This window comes from Falco rusticolus, chromosome Z (assembly GCF_015220075.1).
Source record: "Falco rusticolus isolate bFalRus1 chromosome Z, bFalRus1.pri, whole genome shotgun sequence".
Classification (NCBI taxonomy): domain Eukaryota; kingdom Metazoa; phylum Chordata; class Aves; order Falconiformes; family Falconidae; genus Falco; species Falco rusticolus.
In genome coordinates this window covers 56,128,573-56,147,234 of record NC_051210.1, presented here as the reverse complement: position 1 = coordinate 56,147,234, position 18,662 = coordinate 56,128,573, and the positions used below count along the sequence as shown (strand labels likewise).

The following is an 18,662-nucleotide window of genomic DNA, read 5'->3' as shown; positions in this document are numbered from 1 at the left end:
GGGATGCATGTGTGTGCAACAGGAGGATGGGGAGGAGAAAATGGTGAATATAAGCATGCTTTCTACTGTATTGTGTACAAGACCCACCAACAGCTGCTGCCATCCAAGCAAGCTAGACTTTGAATACCATGGCCTGTTCTGAGTTGCATTGTTTTCTTCACTTTTGATTTTGTGCTGCCTTCACCGGCACCTGGTTTGGTAGCATTTTTTTTATCTCCTGACTGGAAAGATCTTGTTCTGCTTCTTGTTCTGAAGGCATGGGTAGACTTCATGGCCTTCTATATAGCAGGTTTGTTTGCTGAAGGAATTCAAACGATAATGTTTAAAAATAAGCTGGAGCATTACTATTGACTATAATTAATTGGATAATATAGCTTAAAAAATTGATTTGCCTCATCTGGAGGTACACCAATGAATTAAAATCCTGTAAACTTTGTAACAAAATTACTTCTTTTTTTTTTTTTTTTTTTCGCTCCCCCTGCCCAGGCAATGGAATTGCTGACATAATCAATGAAAAGGAATATTTGATGAGTTTTGCTGCTCATATGCTGAAGTAGGCTGCTGATAATTTAGTTCATCCAAAGAGATGAAAACATTATTTAAGTGTTTAGTCTGTACTTGCTGAATATACTAGCAGTTTTGGAAACCTTACCTTTTGTGTGTCTCCTCAGGCATTTTTTCCTGCATGTGACAAAATATTTTTAGTAATACTTTTGTCCATGCTTACAAAAAATGTATGCAACTACAAAATTAATAGTTGTATCATTCATAAATGTGTATATTTGTGCAGACTCGGATGTTATCTGCATTGCTGCTAGCTCAATTTGTGTGGCCAGATTTGGCAATCAAGGAAGGTTCATATGAGCTGTTAAGATGAAGCCTGGACTCTTTTTAATACCTTCAATAAAAAATTAGGTAGTGTTTTCTTGTTGAGTGGTTAGCAGTTCTGGAGATACAGCTAGAAGAATTATCTTCCTCTCTTAAACAAACAAACAGAAAGCAACATCCCAAACCCAATTAACCACAGATGTCAGCAAAAGAAGAACATCCAGTTCCTTTTGTGGGACCTGCTGTGAACAGAAGGACAAATGTGAAATCTATCTAATACCAAATCTGTTGTCTTATTGTCTCTACAACCAGACAATGTACAGAATGGTTAATAGAGCTACCTGGGGTTTTTTTGATTGCTTACATTTTCCCTCTTTATCTTGTGAGTTAGAAACAGAGGCACAACACTTCATGGAAGCTTTTGCAATTAAACAAGGAGAAGGATGGATATGGTTTTCAAAGGCAGTATTTTGAGAAACAGAAAAGATCTGACTTCCTACTGTGGATGAGCAGCCCTCCTAGTGACAGTTATAACATAATGCACCATTAAGCCAAGAGAAAGTGATTTCATGTGATAGCAAGGACCTACTGTGCTAGTGGAGAGCTGCCTAACATTTTTTTCCTCTGATTTTCCTTCTTTTATACAGGAGATAGAACAAGGTGGAACTGAAAGAGCCCATCTCAACATGCACAGAGAGTACATAAGTGTTTCTTGTCTGTCTGGCAGTGGTCTAGACAGCCAACGAAAATTGACAAAGTGATGTTTATTTCATGGTTATTTCATAGCATCTTAAAGAGCATGGGTTATATAAAATCTCTAAGATAAAATCCTGAAAAGCAAATAGAAGAGAAGCTCCTCTGACCAATTTCCTTTAAGAGCAAAGAGAGTAAGTATACTAGAAAGGCCAAGATGTTATAATAAACACTTAAGCTGCATTTTGGGTGTGTAGCTTTCAACAGTGCTGAGGCCATCAACTCCAAGTAGCCTAGGTAAGAAATGCACACCACTGTTCCATGAAAAAGTTAAACTTTGGGTGTCTCAAATTAGGCTCTCAAAAATGGATGTGTCCATTTAAATGAAATGGGTCTATTAACATTTTACAAAGGTTGTATTTTTCTTGCTTCTTTCCACTGTTGACACAATGTGATTGCAGCCACCTGTCAGAAGGCAGGCTGCACACCTTCGGTTTCTTGTAGAGCAGTAACACATCTACTGAAACCACAGCAAGTTCATGCACCAAAGAGAGTCGTGAAGGCAGTGACCATCCTCCAACAAACATGTGCAAGTGCAGACGAGAAGAAAGGTGGTATGAAGCAGTGTCTTGCCACAGGCAGTATCTCTGACATCAAGCACTCTTGTCACCAGCACACATGCCGGATCACAGCTATGTATCAGTGATTTGTAACTAAGTAATATTTAAGTTCAACTTTCACCTAGGTAGGTGGCCTTAGCTTTATATTGGTGATGTAAAGAAAGGATGGGTGTGGTGTTTAAGTTCTGTGCAATGAAGTGTCTAATTTATTCTTCTGTTTTTTGGTTAATACAGTTCCATTAATGGTAGATTTTAATACTTTCTTTCCAAAGTTTTTAGACTTATATAGGAGATGTCATTCTGCTGTAGATTCTTGTGTTTTTTTCCCCAAAAAATATACCCATACTTATTTCCATTTTCAACTCTTTTTATTTACTTCTGGGTTTTGTTAAATCTTTCACCTCTTCAGTCTTTCTGTACTTCCTTAAGGGCACATAGGCAGTGCTGTTCAAAGACCATAGGTTTTAACATTTGTATTTGAGACTACCCATACTTAATAGTGCTCTAAAAAATTGTGAATCCTGCAGAGTAAAAGGTAAATTGTTAGTAGCACAATTTTAGGCCTTCACGGTGTGACAACCTTCCATTCCTTGCCTTACATCACACCGTTTTCCTCTAGACACCGTCCAGCTCACTGGGAATGGAGAGATAAGCTATGACTGCTTTTCGATGGATGAATCCCGATGTTGTTGCCACCAAGGCATGGACTTAATAAAAACAGGACAACCTAAACCCGAATTGCCTCTGCTACCCCAGAATTCATGTGTAGAAACCATGTTTGGCTTCTGTTTCCCTTTCAAATTAAGTCAGAGTTCTGCTTCTCTGCAGAAGCAGTGAAGCCTACACCAAGGCTGAGAGAAAAGTACCAGTCAGGAAACACTTTGTAACACAACTACACACTTAATAAAAATGACCTTTTTAAAAAGTTGAGCTGTAAGTGCAGGTGAAGAGAACAGCAATGGGACCTGCTTTGTGCCAAGCTGGGCTGGTATCTGGTGTTGGTACATGTGAGTTTTCCTTACACACTCAAGTAGTTCAGGGGTATATAGTAGTTCAGAGATATATGCTGGGTGCTTGTGTGTAGTGGCAAACTATTGTCCCAGGTGAAGGGCTGACATCTATTTACTGTCTCCACCTGCCTGAGCAGCTCCATCCATGTGCCGGCGGGGCCGAGGGAAGGACCCTGGCTACCTCCTCTGCGCGGAGGGCACAGGTCTGCCCTGCCCCGAGCAGCCCTGCCCCGGCCTGCCCTGCCCTGCCCGGCGGCCGGGCTTGCTCCGCCGGGGGACGGGCTGGGGCAGCGGCGCCCGGGGGCGGCCTGGGGCCGCTATGGCGCCCAGCCGTGCCCGGCGGCGCCCAGCGGTGCGCGCCGCTTCCTCGCCCGACGCCGGAGACCAGCGTTCGACCCCCGGGCGGGGGTGTCCGATCCCCGCTACGCGGTTTCCAAGCGAAAAAGAATTGGGGGGACGCGCAAAGATTCCCGCAGCTGGGAGCGTTCGCAGGTACAAGGCGCCTTCCCTCCCCCGGCTCTTGCTGCGCCTGCTTAAACGCTTGCCTTCCCTGCCGCTTCCCTCCGGCGTATCCACGGGCGGTCCGGGTGCCCTGTGTCGAACTGGGAGGCGAAACTCCTGCCGCCCCCGGTGCGCGGGCGCGGTGCCGCCGCGGCGGGGGCCCCCGGGAGCCATCGGCGAGCGGCGCAGCGCGCCCGCGGGGCCGGGCCGGGGCCGGGCGCTGCCGGCCGGCGGGGCAGCGGCGGGGGTGCGATGCCAGCGGTGCACAAGGGCAGATCCCTCCCACTCTGGCCGATTTCGGTGAGGAAGGTGAAATGCGGAAGTTGCCGCCCAGAACTGTCAGAGGACCGTCGGGTTTTTAGCTCGGAGCATGTAATTAAGAAAACTAAATAAATGAAATAAATCCGCCCGTCGTGCGTACAGCCGGCGTCGCTCCTCGTCGGCAGCCGGCACCCGCGACTGCTCTCCCGCATGGCGACCTTACCCGCCGCAGACAGGAGGGCGTTCGCCCTGAAAATCAACAGGTAAGGAGCTTTCCTCGTAGCTCGCAGTTACTCCTCGCCAGTGCTACCCCGAGACCCGGCCGAAACAGGCGATAGGGCTGCGGGAGCGGGGCCGCGACGGCACCTTCCCGGGAGACCCCCGAGGTGTGGAGCCATCTGCCCGCTCCAGATAACCGGGCTGGCCCCGCCGCGCCCGCTGCCGGCAGCTCCGGGCGGCCCCCCCCGGCCCCCGCCGGCCCTGCCCCGGCCCCGGGGAGGTGCGGCCCCGGGGTGCGCTGCTGCAGGGCAGTGCGCTTGGTGCTCCGGCGGGGCGTACGTGGCGAAGCCGGCTGCGGGTGCGTGTCCTCGGGCAGGCAGGAGACGACCAGCCGCACCCCAGGCGGCGGGGCAAGGCTCGGAGTTCCTCCTCCGCACCGACGGGGAGAGTCACCTGGTGCCTGAACTGGCGCTGCTGGGAAGTGCGGGGTTTATGTTGGGCATCAATATTGCAATGACATACATCCCTGGGATTTTTTTTTTTTCTTTTTGCCCTTTCATCTATGAAAAGAAAAAATCCTCCTGATGACTGAAAATAAGTCTACGCTCCTGCTTCCCCCCCTAAACCAAATAAATGAGAGTTCACCTGTTGGAACACCGTACTCTTGCATCTAAGCTTGCTGCCTGCTAGACTTCGGTGTCTTTTACCAGGAAAGTGCTGACTCTCAGCAGGTCTGGCATAAGAAACAAGACAATTATTTTTGTATCATTAGGTTGAAGGAACACACAGGCCTCCTTTTCAAGAGTCTTGTTATCAGAGACAAAAACTGTGTTTCCAGGGTGTTGATATAAATACAAGGTAACTGAGTTTGCTGACACATAAAAGAAAAACAGCATAATGGTAGTATAAACTGAGGGTAAGTCTCTGTGCCAGAGAGAAAAGTATGCAGAGAAACTCCACCTCCTCAGCAATTTATTAGAACACATGGGGTTTGCAGTTGCAGAGGATAAAATTAGCTCTGCTGTGATGTGCCTTTCCCATGGCAGAATATGCATCGGTGTACCTTTCTGTATCCTTTGGGAATTAATTTTAAATTTATGTTGGAATATTCACAAGGGTGAGACATCACATTGAGAAGCCATCATGATGAGCAGTTCACTACAGGATCCCGGCATGATTCCTGATCATTTGGAGACTTGCTTAAATAAAGAGCATAACTGGCTGATATTTAGAGGGTTTGAGTTATTTTCTTTCTTCCTATTTTTAGAGTCAGCCTTCTGGCAGCTCTTCCCAGCTGTGGTGATGGTCACTGTTCATCTGTATGACTGAAGCCTTACAGAGTAGTGGAATCGTAACAATTAATCAGGCTTCATGTCACAAAGGCTCACAACAGTTATGCTAGTAAGAACTGTAGTGAAATTAAACTATTGGGGTTTTTATTTCTTTCTCTGATTCAACAGTGAAATATTAAGTATTTTTTGTAGCAATTTAAATGTTCAAATATGTTTATTCATTGTGTTCTGAATGTGATTCCAATTTAATAATCTACATGTTTATTTCCCAAGTAAGACTATTCTCTTTGACACAGTATGGTAGAAATCACATATTTGCTAGCAGAACATCATGTTTCCCTTTCTTCAAAAAGAACAGGTAATTGGTAATTTTTACATGACTCAAGTGCAGTTTGTTCTACTGGCAGTAGAGTGATATATCTTCACAAGAAATGTTTTTAATGTGGTGGTTTGGGGTTTTTTTTAAGGAACTTTCAAAATAAGAGGAATAATATGTTATTGTGTTAGCTTTCTTGCCTGTACAGAAAAGGCTAATTTACAGCTATCAAATTTTGTTCCTCTTTCTTCAGAGTTCCTGAGTTTACTTCCTCAAAATGCAACTCTTAGTGAAAGTTGGATGTTACTGGCAAGGCATCATTTACAACAATTATTACATTGCCTGTATAATTACTCTCCATTTACTACAGATTTGCATGCAAGCTCTTCCCTGTCTCTTCCTTGTGCCAGTGACTTGACTAATTGATATTCTGTTTTTATGAGGACCAGCAGAATTTTAGGCTCTGTATTAGTTCCTCAGTACAATGTGTGCCCTTGTAGCTGAGAAGCCCAGTGGGATCCTGGGGTTCATGAGGAAGACCATGGCCAGCAGGTCAAGGGAGGTTATCCTTGCCCTCTACTCTGCCATGGTGGGGCTATGTGTGGAGAGCTGTGTCGGGCTCTGGGCTCCCCAGTTCATGAGAGACAGGGAACTACTGCAGAGGGTGCAGTGGAGGGCTACAAAGATGATACGGGGACTGGAGCATCCCCCTTATGAGGAAAGGCGGAGAGAGCTGGGGCTTTTTGGCCTGGAGCAGAGAAGACTGAGAGGGGACCTTATCAATGTCTACAAATGTCTTAAAGGCAAGTGTTAAGAGGATGGGGCCAGATTCTTTTCAGTGGTGCCAAGTGACAGGACAAGGGGCAACAGGCACAAGCTGAAACAGAAAAAGTTCTTTCTGAATACGAGGAATAACTTTTTTACTTTGAGGGTGACACAGCACTGGAATAGGCTGCCCAGAGAGGTTATGGAGTCTCCTTTTCTGGAGACATTCAAAACCCACCTGGACATGATCCTGTGCAACCTGCTGTAGGTGAACCTGCTTTAGCAGGCGGTTGGACTAGGTGGTCTCCAAAGGCCCCTTTCAAAACTGACCGTTCTGTGATTCTGTGACATTAGCCACCTCCCTGCTAGTTACATAAAGTGTACTCTGATGTGTTCAGTGAAGCATGATGAATACCTGACCACCTTATGATCTATGCTAAACACTGTTCTGTAAAATTCAGCAATGATATGATCTGAAATCTTGTTAGTAGCCTCATCAACAACACTAGTTAGTGTGAGTTATCACTGATGAATACTGGAGCTGCAGATGCTTCAGGAACAGCTGTTACATTACAAGCATCACATTCATTTACAACAAGGTCAAACTTTAAAATCAGGCCTTCAGATGCCTTCAAACTTGTAAGTTGCATATGCAACCTGCCCACATAGCCATGTCTTCCTGTCACTTTATTCTTCCTTCCACCCATCTGGTCTCTGTTGCCCCAACCGGTTGCTTCCTGCCTTTTTTTATCTTGCAAAGACTTGCATGCACGTATATTTTTAATGCTTGTATGTGAGTAGTTCCTTCTGTTTTAATGGGTAACTTTTACATATAATGATGTTCATCTCGTAAGTAGAAGTGAAGGAGTAAGTCTCTAGTGTCCCTCATGTTAGACAGCATTCCTACTACTTACCTGTGTATTACCCAGAGCTAAGTTGATGAAAACTGAGAAGAACCTCAGAAAACATCCTCTTCAAATAACATTTTTTCTATTACATGAGAAATTAAATTCCAGTCCAACTTGATATGTTCTTCAACATGCAGCTTAAAGTATCACTCAAAAGTAAGTTGTGACTGTCTTTCTAAATAGCCTTCTGCATCAGGCAAAGGAAGGGGAAGAACCACTCATTAATGTGCAATAGTAAGAGACCTTTGTGGTGCTCTCAGAGGGTATTAGGTGTCTGTGGTCGTTTGAAGCAAGCATGGGACATGAAAAAGCAGATCATCCTTATTAAGTCCAAGATAATAATTAAAAGTTATCTCGATGGCATCCTGTAAATGTGTCTCCTTTCCAATTACAGTATTTGTATTCAGAAACCAAGAAAGTTGAAAAATAATTTTGTGAACTGCTGAGAAAAAACAACTAATCTTTGCTAAAACCATGGGTTCTAATATACCAGCTGAGCACTGTACATTTGAGAGACCACAAAAACTGAATTTTAGTAAGTTTGCCTTAGCAGTGTCTTACGATAATCACAGCATTCACAGAAGAGTTTTTCTATTTTTATTACTTTTATTTAGCTAGTGCAGTTTGCTATTTCATCTTTCACATAGACCTTGCAGTAATAGTTGTTTTTTTTGACTTCAAGTGAGGAAAACAGTGCTTTAGGCACCTGCCTGGGGCCCTTGCCAGCAATGCTATAGATTCAAAACATTTCAATACATAAATTACAAAACATAAAACTATCAAGAGCAGCAATACAGCTCCCTAATGGAGCACAACTTTCAGTCATGTGCTTCATGCAATTAAAACCCCTCCCAATAGACATACTCCTCAATTGTCTTTACAGACAGCTAATGTCTGCATTTTGCAGGTGTTATAAAACACATTTTTAGCATTTAATTCTATCATTTCATTTCCCTCTCCCTGGAAATGTCCACTTGCCAAACAAAATTTTCTTTTCCTGTTCTGGTTTTAAGAAGTGTACTTGAGGTTTACATGTATAGAGTTATATTAAAAAAAACCAAAACCCATACTATCAATATTAACACTGAAGCTTTCAAATTTTAAAAAGCCTACAATAAAAGTCAACCCCCTACGTAATTCTCAAATTGTATTTTACATTAGTAAATTTATACACTAAATTCTACTTTACATTAATGATGACATTTACATTATTTCTACCTGAAATGAAAATGTCAGTGTAAATCTTGTATTGTACAAAGTCTTGGTTCTGAGTTCACAAGAAACTTCCCTCAATGGCAACAAAGGCTGTGGCAGGGAAGTCAGGTACAGTGCAAAATGGTTTCAGTGGCAGAGCAGGCCATTTCCTATGTACACTGATATAGCAGATATCTGTTCAATGTAACCCCTTTATGGGGCTGAGGCCAGCATCTATTGATTGAATTTCAATAAACCCCCTAGTATATGGATATAATGAATTGCTAATTACTTAAAAGCATTGTCCAGACTCCATTGTCTAGGCCAAGCTATTTCTTCTAATCAATTTTTATTTTTAAACTTTAAATATATTAAATAAGCTGCAGGGAGAACTTCAGTCCTTTGTATGTACAATAGGTTGATGTACTAAGTATAAAGATCTAGTGCATTTTAAAAAAATGTGGTAAATTCTCATAGTCGATTTCTTACATAAAGTAATACACTACAAAAACCTTAATAAAATTACCAGTCTGCTAATAGCAAAGGCATTTTCCATGTGTTTGCTGCATACCTAGAACACAATACTTACAAAGTTTTAAAAGCTGCTTGTAGATAGATCCTTCTTATCAAGTATGACCATTGAGCCATAGCCTTATTATATGTAATGTCAGGACAGTGGTAGTATTAAAAATCCTGGGTTGGTTTTTACTGAGTCAACCTAATTCAAAAACAAGAGTCATAAAGGACAGCACACTCGATGAAGCAGTGGAATCCTGCTTTAATGAGTTGCACCTTGGGAACTGAAGTGAGGATAACAAGTTAATACCTTTGCAGATATATATTCAAGACAATTTTTTCAAACAATCAAATAATAACACATTTGATTTAATCTAAAACCCATACCTTAAATATACAGTGCACTATGGCTTTTAAGAGAGGTTAAAAAATTCCAATTTGTAATGCTATGGGAAAAGGCTACTTCTTACATACCACATGTGTGAAAAAGTCATGGTTTTGTATTTCATACAGAGGATATTAAACACTAATAACAGAGTAAAGATAAAAAAAGTAGGATATCTATAAGATTTGTATGTTACGTATAACAATCTGTTAGTAATGGTTTATGGCCAGTTTTCTTAAGACTTCCATAAAAATAAATGAGAAGCTGATTTTTAAAATCCTCTGGGGGCAATTACTTGGAGTTGCATATGCAGGGAGTATAAAGATCAGATTTGCTTCTTAGAACTGTAGAAAGGTTTGAGTTGGAAGGGATCTTCAAAGATCTCGTAGTGCAACCCCCCCCCTATCACAGGCAGGGACATCTTTCACTAGATCAGGTTGCTCAGAGCCCAGTCCAACTTGACCTTGAACGTTTCTGGTGATGGGGCATCTACAAGTTTTTTTGGCAACTGGTCCAGTGTTTCACCAACCTCACCATAAAAAATTTCTTCCTTTTATCTAGTCTGAGTCTACCCTCTTTTAGTTTAAAACCATTACCCTTTGTCCTATCACTACAGACCCTGCTAAAAACTCTCCCTCCATCTTTCTTATAATGGCCCTTTTAAGTATTGAAAGGCCACAAGAAGTCTCCCCAGAGCCTTCTCTTTTCCAACCTGAACAACCCCACCTCTCACAGCTTTTCTTCACAGAAGAGTTGTTCCATCCTTCTGATCATTTTTGTGGCCCTCCTCTGGACCTGCTCTAACAGGTCCACATCTTTCTTGTACTGGAGGCCCCAGAGCTGGATGCTGTACTCCAGGTGGACTCTCAGGAGGGCAGAGTAGAGGGAGGAGAACCACTTCCATTGACCTGCTGGCCACACTTCTTTCTATGCAGCCCAGGATACAATGCAAGTGTACATTGCTGGCTCATGTCCAATTTTTCATCCACCAATATCCCTAAGTCCTTCCCTGGTGGGCTGCTCTCCACCTGTTCATGCTCCAGTCTGTACTGATCTTGGGAGTTGCCCTGACCCAGGTGCAGGACCTTGCACTTCGCCTTGTTGAACTTCAGGAGGTTCACATAGGTCCACCCATCAAGCCTGTCAAGAGTCCCTCTGGATGGCATCGCTTCCCTCAAGTGAATCAACTACAGCACTCAGCTTGACGCAAACTAGCTGAGGGTGCACCAAGTCCCACTATCTATGTCATTAATAAATACATTAAATAGTACCCGTCCCTGTATTTACCCTTGAGTAACACCACTTGTTACTAGTTTCCATTTGCATATTGAACCATTCACCGCAACTCCTTAGATACGGCAATCCAGCTAGTTCCTTATCCAACAGTCTGTCCATCAAATCCATGTCTCTCCAAGTTAGAGGTAAGAGAGTAGTGGGGAACCGTACAGAAGTCCAGTTACTTGGCATCAGTTGCTCTTCCCTTGTGCACTGATGCAGTCACTCCATTGTAGAAGGCCACTAGATCTGTCAGGCATGATTTGCCCTAGGTGAAGCCATGTTGGCTATCTTTAATCACCTCCCTGTATTCCATATGCTTCAACATATCTTCTAGGAGAATTCTGTTCCATGATCTTACCAGACACTGAGGTAAGGCTAACTAGTCTTGTTTCTGCCTACTGGTTTTGTTTGAAAACCTTTTAATTTGGCTATAGGAAATACTGGGGCATTTCATTAACTTTCATATTCTATTTTTTTCCCAGTTTTTCAGTGGAGTTCAACATGTTTTTTCCCAGTTGCCAAAGCATGTATCTCCTGTTTCTGGTTTACAGGGATAGATTATAAACTGACCGAAGTATCTGCTCATTTATTTCACAGAATCACAGAATGGCTGAGGTCAACTTGTCCATCTTGACTCTGGAGGTCAGTTTGTCCAACCCCTCTGCTCAAGCAGGGCCACCTAGAGCTGGCTGTCCAGGACCATGTCCAGATGGCTTTTGACAGCCTCCATGGAGGCAGACTTTACAGCCCCTCTAGGACACTTGTGCCGGGGCTAAGTCACCCTCAGTAAAAAAGTGTTTAGGTGGAACCTCCAGTGTTTCAGGTTGTTCCCCTTGCCTCTGGTCCTGTCACTGTGCACGACTGAAAAGAGTAGCTCTGTTTTCTTTATGCTCTCCCTTCAGATATTTATATGCATTGATAAGATCCACCCCGAGTCTTCCCTTCCCTGGGCTGAACAGTCCCAGCTCTCTCTACCTTTCCTCACAGGATTCTCCAGCCCTTTCCTCACCTTTGTGGCCCTTGGCTTGTCTCTCTGCAATATGTCCATGTCTCTCTTGTACTGGGGAGCCCAGGCCTGGACACAAAACCCAGGCCATGTGTCACTAGCACTGAAAAGAGCAGAAGGATCATCTCCTTCAACCTGCTGGCAATACTCTGCCTAGTGCACCCCAGGATGACATTAGCCTTCTTTGCCACCAGGTCACATTGCTGGCTTATGTCCAACTTGGCTGAAATCATGGTCTCCTAGGACTAATATGTTTATGGTCCTTTAGGACCTCTGGGTCCTTCCCTGCAAAGCTGCTGTCCAGCTGGGTGGCCCCCAGCATATATTGGTGCATGGGGCTGTTCCAGGTGTGGGACTTTGCAGTTCCTCTTGTTGAACTTCGTGAGGTTCCTGCCAGCCCATTTGTCCAGCCTGTTGAGGTCCCTCTTGAAGGGCAGTGTGACTCTCTGGTTCATCAGTTAGTCCTCTGAGTTCTGTGTCATCAGCAAACTTGCCCAATCACCCAGATCACTAATGGAGATGTTATACAAGATTGGACCCAGTATTGACACTGGGGGTGTACTGCTAGTTAATGGCCTCCAACTAGACTTCATGCCGCTGATCACCACCCTCTGGGCCTGGCTTTCAGTCCCACTTGTCTGCTCATGCAGCTCGTACTTCACCAGCTTTAGACGTACATTTCCTTTAGACATAGGAAGAACCCAATCTCCTAAGTGTTACTTCTTTCAGAAAAGTCACTTCTGTCTTCGTGACAGTGCAAGTTGATTTCTCCTAGATTTTTATGGCATCATTGTCAAGGTGTCTTCTGGATTTGTATTCAGCATAAGGAATAGATTGTACGTGGCTCTAGAACAGGTGCAGAGGAGGGAGAGAAGACTGGGAGCTCTCCTCCTTCATGCACTACTCATAAAGGTCAGTCCCCACTGCAGCTTCCACATGTGGATGCTTTACCTCCCATCCACCACTGTTTGGACTCAAGGCAATCTGAGTGAGCAGAAAGATAAGGAGGAGTTGAGAGCATGGTTTCAGCCCTGTTGTATGAGTGCTCACTGCGTGCGGACAACTAAACAGCCATTAAATGCCTCAGATGGCTGTTTCCTTAGGTGTATTAACCTGTCTGTCTTCTTTTGGGACATTTTTACAGGTACTCCTCCACTCCAAGGGAGAGATGTAACCTGCAGGAATAATTCCCTCTTAAATCTACCACAGTCAAGAATATTGAAGCAGGCTAGGGATGGATCCCATCTATTGTAAATAGCTCTAAAGATAATAAAAGGAACTTCCTAATGACTGTGAGGTCATCTTTTTATCAGCCCTAGACATAATTCATTGGCCTTTGCTAGGATGTTTCCAGTGAGCAGTCCAATGAGACTAAATCTATGTTAGTGCAGTGCTTCTAAAAATGTTTTACAACCACACTTGAGCAAATGACAGATTTAAGCAGTATACAGTTTGGCTGGTCAGTATGTATAATTCAGGCCAATATCATAACAGCTGATTTGTATCTCACATTCTGGCACTGATGATTGTTACATTCAAGCTTAGCTGTATGTAAGCCTGCCTGCATCCACACAGCCTGTTGTATGATACCTGAGAGTAATTTGTGTTGTAGACCACATGAGCTAGAACATAGTTGGAGGCCGTAAGAGAGACAACTGCATGAAAGGAAGAACACTGCTATATTTGTTATGAACTAGGCTTTGATTGCAAGCTGTTTTATGTTTTACACAAGCACAAGATTAATAAGAAGAAAACCAAACAATGTGCAAAGTCATGTTTGTCTGTGCAGAACTGTGTGTCATCAAGATATTTCTATTCTGATGGGAATTGTGTGAACATTGCTTTGTCATCTAGCACAGGTAGATTTTAAATCAGTTACAGGACTAAGTTGAGAAAGAAAGCAGTATCATATATCAAGATCTGCCATAGGTTATTAAATCACAGTGTTAATATAGATTCCTGTATGTGCTCATTTTTCAAAGATAGGATTGTTCAGGATGCTCTTACTAGATGTGACATCATCTTGTGCACCACAAAGACTAAATGCACAGACCTTTCCTCTGGTACACTGTGCAAAAATTCACATTTCCTGCCTAAAATACATCTAACTTTCAGGAAGTAGAAATGAAGGAGTAAGAAAATGCTCTCAACTACTTTTCAGAGGATACTAATGCCTTTGGTTATTCACAGTGATTTACTTTTGGTTTGTATTGTTTACCCCAAACATTATGATTACCTTTTCTGGGGTGATCTGCCTTCTGTACAGCCATGGTGATAGTAGTCATTTAAGTAGGGGGTTGATGACAAACACAGGCCCACCCAGCCAAATCTCTGTGAAAAATTGTAAGTGCAGCAATGATAGGCTCCGTAACACAAATGTACTCTTCATCAGCAAGTAGGCAGCTGTAGAAGCAAGGCCTTTAGGGAACAGCTGGTCATGGAAGCAGAATACTGTTGTTACTGTTGAGACAGATTTATTAACAGCTGTTGTTAGCAGGAAGCTAATCTTTTCATTTGACTGCATACTCAAATTGTCTTTAAAATATAATCATCTATTTTCTATTGCAGTTGTAATTACTTAAATGAAGACTGATACTATGCAGTACTTACATATAGTGTCATCACTGGAATCAAATGTAATAACCCTTGCTACGTGATTAAAGTTTTTGCTTTGACTCTGGAAGATGGCTGGTGAGCAGGAAATGGACTTTAGGTTCTGAGCAGAAAAGCTGCATTTTAAAATCCTGTTTTAAGATCTTACGTCCCTCCTAGACTTCAGACATCTATATGCATTGTGAAATCTAGGCTGCAGTTTATGATGAGGTTCTTTTTTTGTAGTACAGGAAATCCTCAGCTTACCCAAGAAAAATATAGTTGCAGATGAGAAACATCTTTATGTCCACCAGGTCCTGCGAACATTCCTTATTTATCTTTCCAAACAGTTTTTCATTTTTAGACATAAAGTGAAAACCAGCAGGAAAGAAATACTTAATACTGTATTTTATACCATCTACCACTCTTAGGTTTTGTGGTCATTAAAAATTACAGTCCATGAGCATAGTTCAACGTAGTTGTCCTTTTTTCTATTCTGACTTATTTCTTTAAATTTGATTTGAAAAGCACACCAGACTAGCACACCAGACTATACTGTTGTCTGTAAGAAAAAGGATAACCTGTGTAAAGTGCTTACTTGATAACGTGCTCACACTACATGCTTGCTATCATGAATGCAGTTACAGAAGAATAGGCCCAGGCCTAGATCAGGTTTTTGGGCCAAGTTCATATAAAAAGTCCACGATATTTTCCCTCACAACCTTTGCAGAATGATGAATCACAGTTTCCTGAGCCTCAGTAATAATGACCTGGAGACTTTTTTAAAGTGGTCAGCACACCTGGACTTTAGTATTTTTCCCTAAAGTTAAGCAAACTGGATTAGGTAAGAGTACATTTTATTTCAGTTGTCATGTGATCCAAGCTTTACAATCACTATAATAACAAAACCTCATGTTCAGAAGATTGCTATAGCAAAATTTATCCTTTCCCCAAGCCTGACATTTTCCAGATGAATTGCAAAGTGAAATTAAGTTTGTAACTTACAATATAAAATGTTTTGCATCATCAAATGTGTTTGTAAGGGTGTGTAATATAATTTTTATAGAATTTGTACCTGTAATGCTAGCCAGCAGATACAAAAATATATTCTTTTTAATGATGTAGTTGTTACCATATGCCAAATTCTGTGGACGTTCTAATGTTTAAAAACTGTGAGTGGAAGATCCAGCTTTCAAGTGTATCTTAGTTACTGCTCTGGCTCCCACTGAATTTGAACCAAAATTCCGTGTTCTAAAAATGACAGTACCTCATGTATTTGAAATTTGGCCAATTTTTTTCAGATATATTGCCCTAATAAAAGATCCTACTTTTTCTAGTTAAACTTACAGCTCTAAAGAAAAAATATTCTAAGTAACTGGAAAAAACCCAGCTCATGTTTTTTTTCTGTCACAGAAAGGTCACACTGAAGCTCCACAGATCTGTGTTCTTAGGAAATGAGGGGACAAAATATTAACATAAACTATTTTTCTGGTTCTATGCTATTTGCATCTGGCTTTTGAAGTGCTCACAGTAGTAAAGACCCACCTGTGAATATATTGTGAATTTCTTTGAAGTTGTCAGTCATGAAAGACATGAAATATGCTTTTTTTTTTCTTGGAGATAAAAATAACAACCATGACCTTGATAAATATAAAAACAACCCTGTAGGAGCAGAAAAAAAAAAAGTTCCTTAGAATAATATTTACATGGTGTTTATTGTTATTATTAATGTCTGACTTTTTCCACCACTTACTATTAATGATTGTTTATTAGGAAGAAAGTGAAAATAAAGCACATAAACCATGAAACTTGGTATGGGTTTTACAAAATCATCAGCATTACATTAACATTTTCTAGGTGGAGTCCTTGTGAAGCTCAGATAATACATGTAAGCTGGAAGATAAATCATTGCATTTACTTCATAATCACCCTGTTGTGAATTGGTGCAGCTAAACCAAATATCTAAAAGCACAAACCACTATTATACTATTACATTTCAAGTCACAGAATAAAAGGAAGGTGGCATGTGTGATCACTAATGCTTTTGAAATTGCCCTTGTTATTGTAGGGGATCTAAGATTTTGGAAAACCTGTAAACAGTTTAGTAAGGAACAAACTGGGGAAAAAAACACCAAAACAAACCACCAAACAGGTAGGGCCTAACTACAGAGCTTTGCCCTGGAATATAGATCTGTAGTCTTCTAGAGACTTCTGGGGCACATTTGTTAGAAAGCTTTTCTTCAGCCATCTCAGTTGAAATGAACATTTAATGTGGCACCAATGTGAGCTTTAGTACTTCATGCAGAGAATGCTCCAAGCCAACCATGGAAAATTATCCTTAGATAAAATGAGGTTAATCCCTTCAATATGAAAGATACATGTGGCTGTACGCTGATCAATTGTAAGCTAATGGAGACAAAAGAATTTTTGTTGTTTTCATGCAAATTTATCTTCTTTAGCATCATGTGAAATACTCATTGGAAACTTTGTATTGCATATACATGTCATGATCAGTTTCAGTCTATAATAGGATGACAGGCAAGAATCATACACACTCTGCTTCCCAGGAGGTACCGTTAACTATCATATGAAACATTACACCTAAAGCCACCTTCATTGCACAAGCCAACCAGTCAACAATGCACGCACGATGTCTTCTCAAATGTTATATCATAGCTTTTCCATATTATCCATAGAACACAGTAATTTAAAAGTGCATAAAAGCATGGTTCATCAGGACCAGATCCTAAGTCTTCAGTTTCTTTGAATGGCATGAAAGTATGGTTGTTTTGTGTCCTCCACTGCCAGGCTTAGAAAATGAATTTTTATGTGTGCTTATGTCTCTTCCTGAGGAAGAAACAGCAAAACTGAGTGGCAGTGAAAAATCTTCACTGAATGAATGGCATACATGACTTGGAACAGAAGTAAAAATTGACCTCTTTCCCAGTTTGCTTTGTAACAAGCTGCCAGCATAATGAAGGTGACAATTTCCTCTCCTAGATTTCATTCTTAGTTCCTGTACCATCTCCTTTAAGAACATTGTGGTTAAATTTCAACCTTCTTGAATAGGTTCTTTATTGCCTTAGCTGATACAGAGTCTTAATGTGGTAGATCCCAAAGCAGGGGTGTGCCAGAGGGCAGATAGTCTCCTGAGCCATCAAGGAAATAGCAGCTAGTTCCTATCGACCACTGCTCTAAACAGTGACTAACAAAGCAGAGCTCTGATGCTTTAAGGAGTAATTAGAAACTTAGAAGAACTGGCAGTTCCACTGGCAGTAAGCAAAGGACTTCTAAGCAAGATTCTTGTATTTGCTAGTTAAAGATCTGGACTGTTGTCCAAAACTTTGTGTTTGCGTATGGCAGTGAAGGAGAGAGGAAGGTACCTATTAACTGTTTTCTCTCCCAGAGTTTTTTGTTGCTTGTTTTTAGTTGTCACTAGAGAAATTCCATGTTAGGCTCTGAAAAAAGACCAAAAGCTAGTTGAGAATTTTCTATGTCAGCATCAGATGAAAGGGATTACTCCTCAGGGTAGCCAAGACTAAATTTTTTACCTGTTAAGCAAAAGTTTTCACTATTTTACTTTATGATTCCACCATCAGTATACATTTAAATGTGAATGTTTCTCTGTCTTTGGGGATAGTTCTCATGGTCTCTTATTTCATTTTTTTCATCTTTCCTTGCTGTCTAATTGTGTATGCAACTCTTGCAAAAGACAACACACTGTTCCTCAGAGTCTGCTGGAAGGGATTGTAAAGGTGTGAAGGATTACTATTCCTACCTCCTTCTAGTAGGTGACTTCTAATAGTAAGTAACTTTGGATAACTTGATCCAGTAGGTGTGAAGCATACTTCAGTTTTTTTCTTTTAAACTACATATTTCAAAGAACTATATTGTTGAGCAGAATTTGCAGTGAAACTACAGAACCATCTTTTTGTGTGATGAGTGTTCATATAATTTTAATTATAGAGCCCAGCAGTGTTCAGCAACGGATCTAAAACATGTTAGAAAAAAATAAATGGCTGTTTTCCCTTCCTTTCCTGATACCTCATCTAGGGCCAACCAACAACCCAAATCTCCAAGATCCCAATCCTGCAGTGAGCAATGCCCTGAGAAATGTCTCAGAATTTGACCTACAAGTCAAATTTAAGACCCTCCATGTGTAGTCTGTTACTTCAGTTACACTGTTGTTTTAATATATAATGCAGACTGTACACTTAGCATTGGAGAGTATTTGTGAAATACAGACGATGTCTCAACTGCTTGTTAGCAATTCTGATT

General features: G+C 41.5%; 1 protein-coding gene across 1 annotated transcript in view; it reads left to right on the top strand.

Moving 5' to 3' along the window:
* The first annotated feature begins 3,496 nt into the window (after nt 1-3,496).
* Nucleotides 3,497-18,662, top strand: part of DOCK8 (dedicator of cytokinesis 8) — an 89,313-nt gene continuing 74,147 nt past the window's right edge. The window contains exon 1 of the mRNA XM_037372637.1: nt 3,497-3,643. The gene's annotated coding sequence lies outside the window, so the exon portion shown is untranslated. The remainder of the gene's footprint in view (nt 3,644-18,662) is intronic.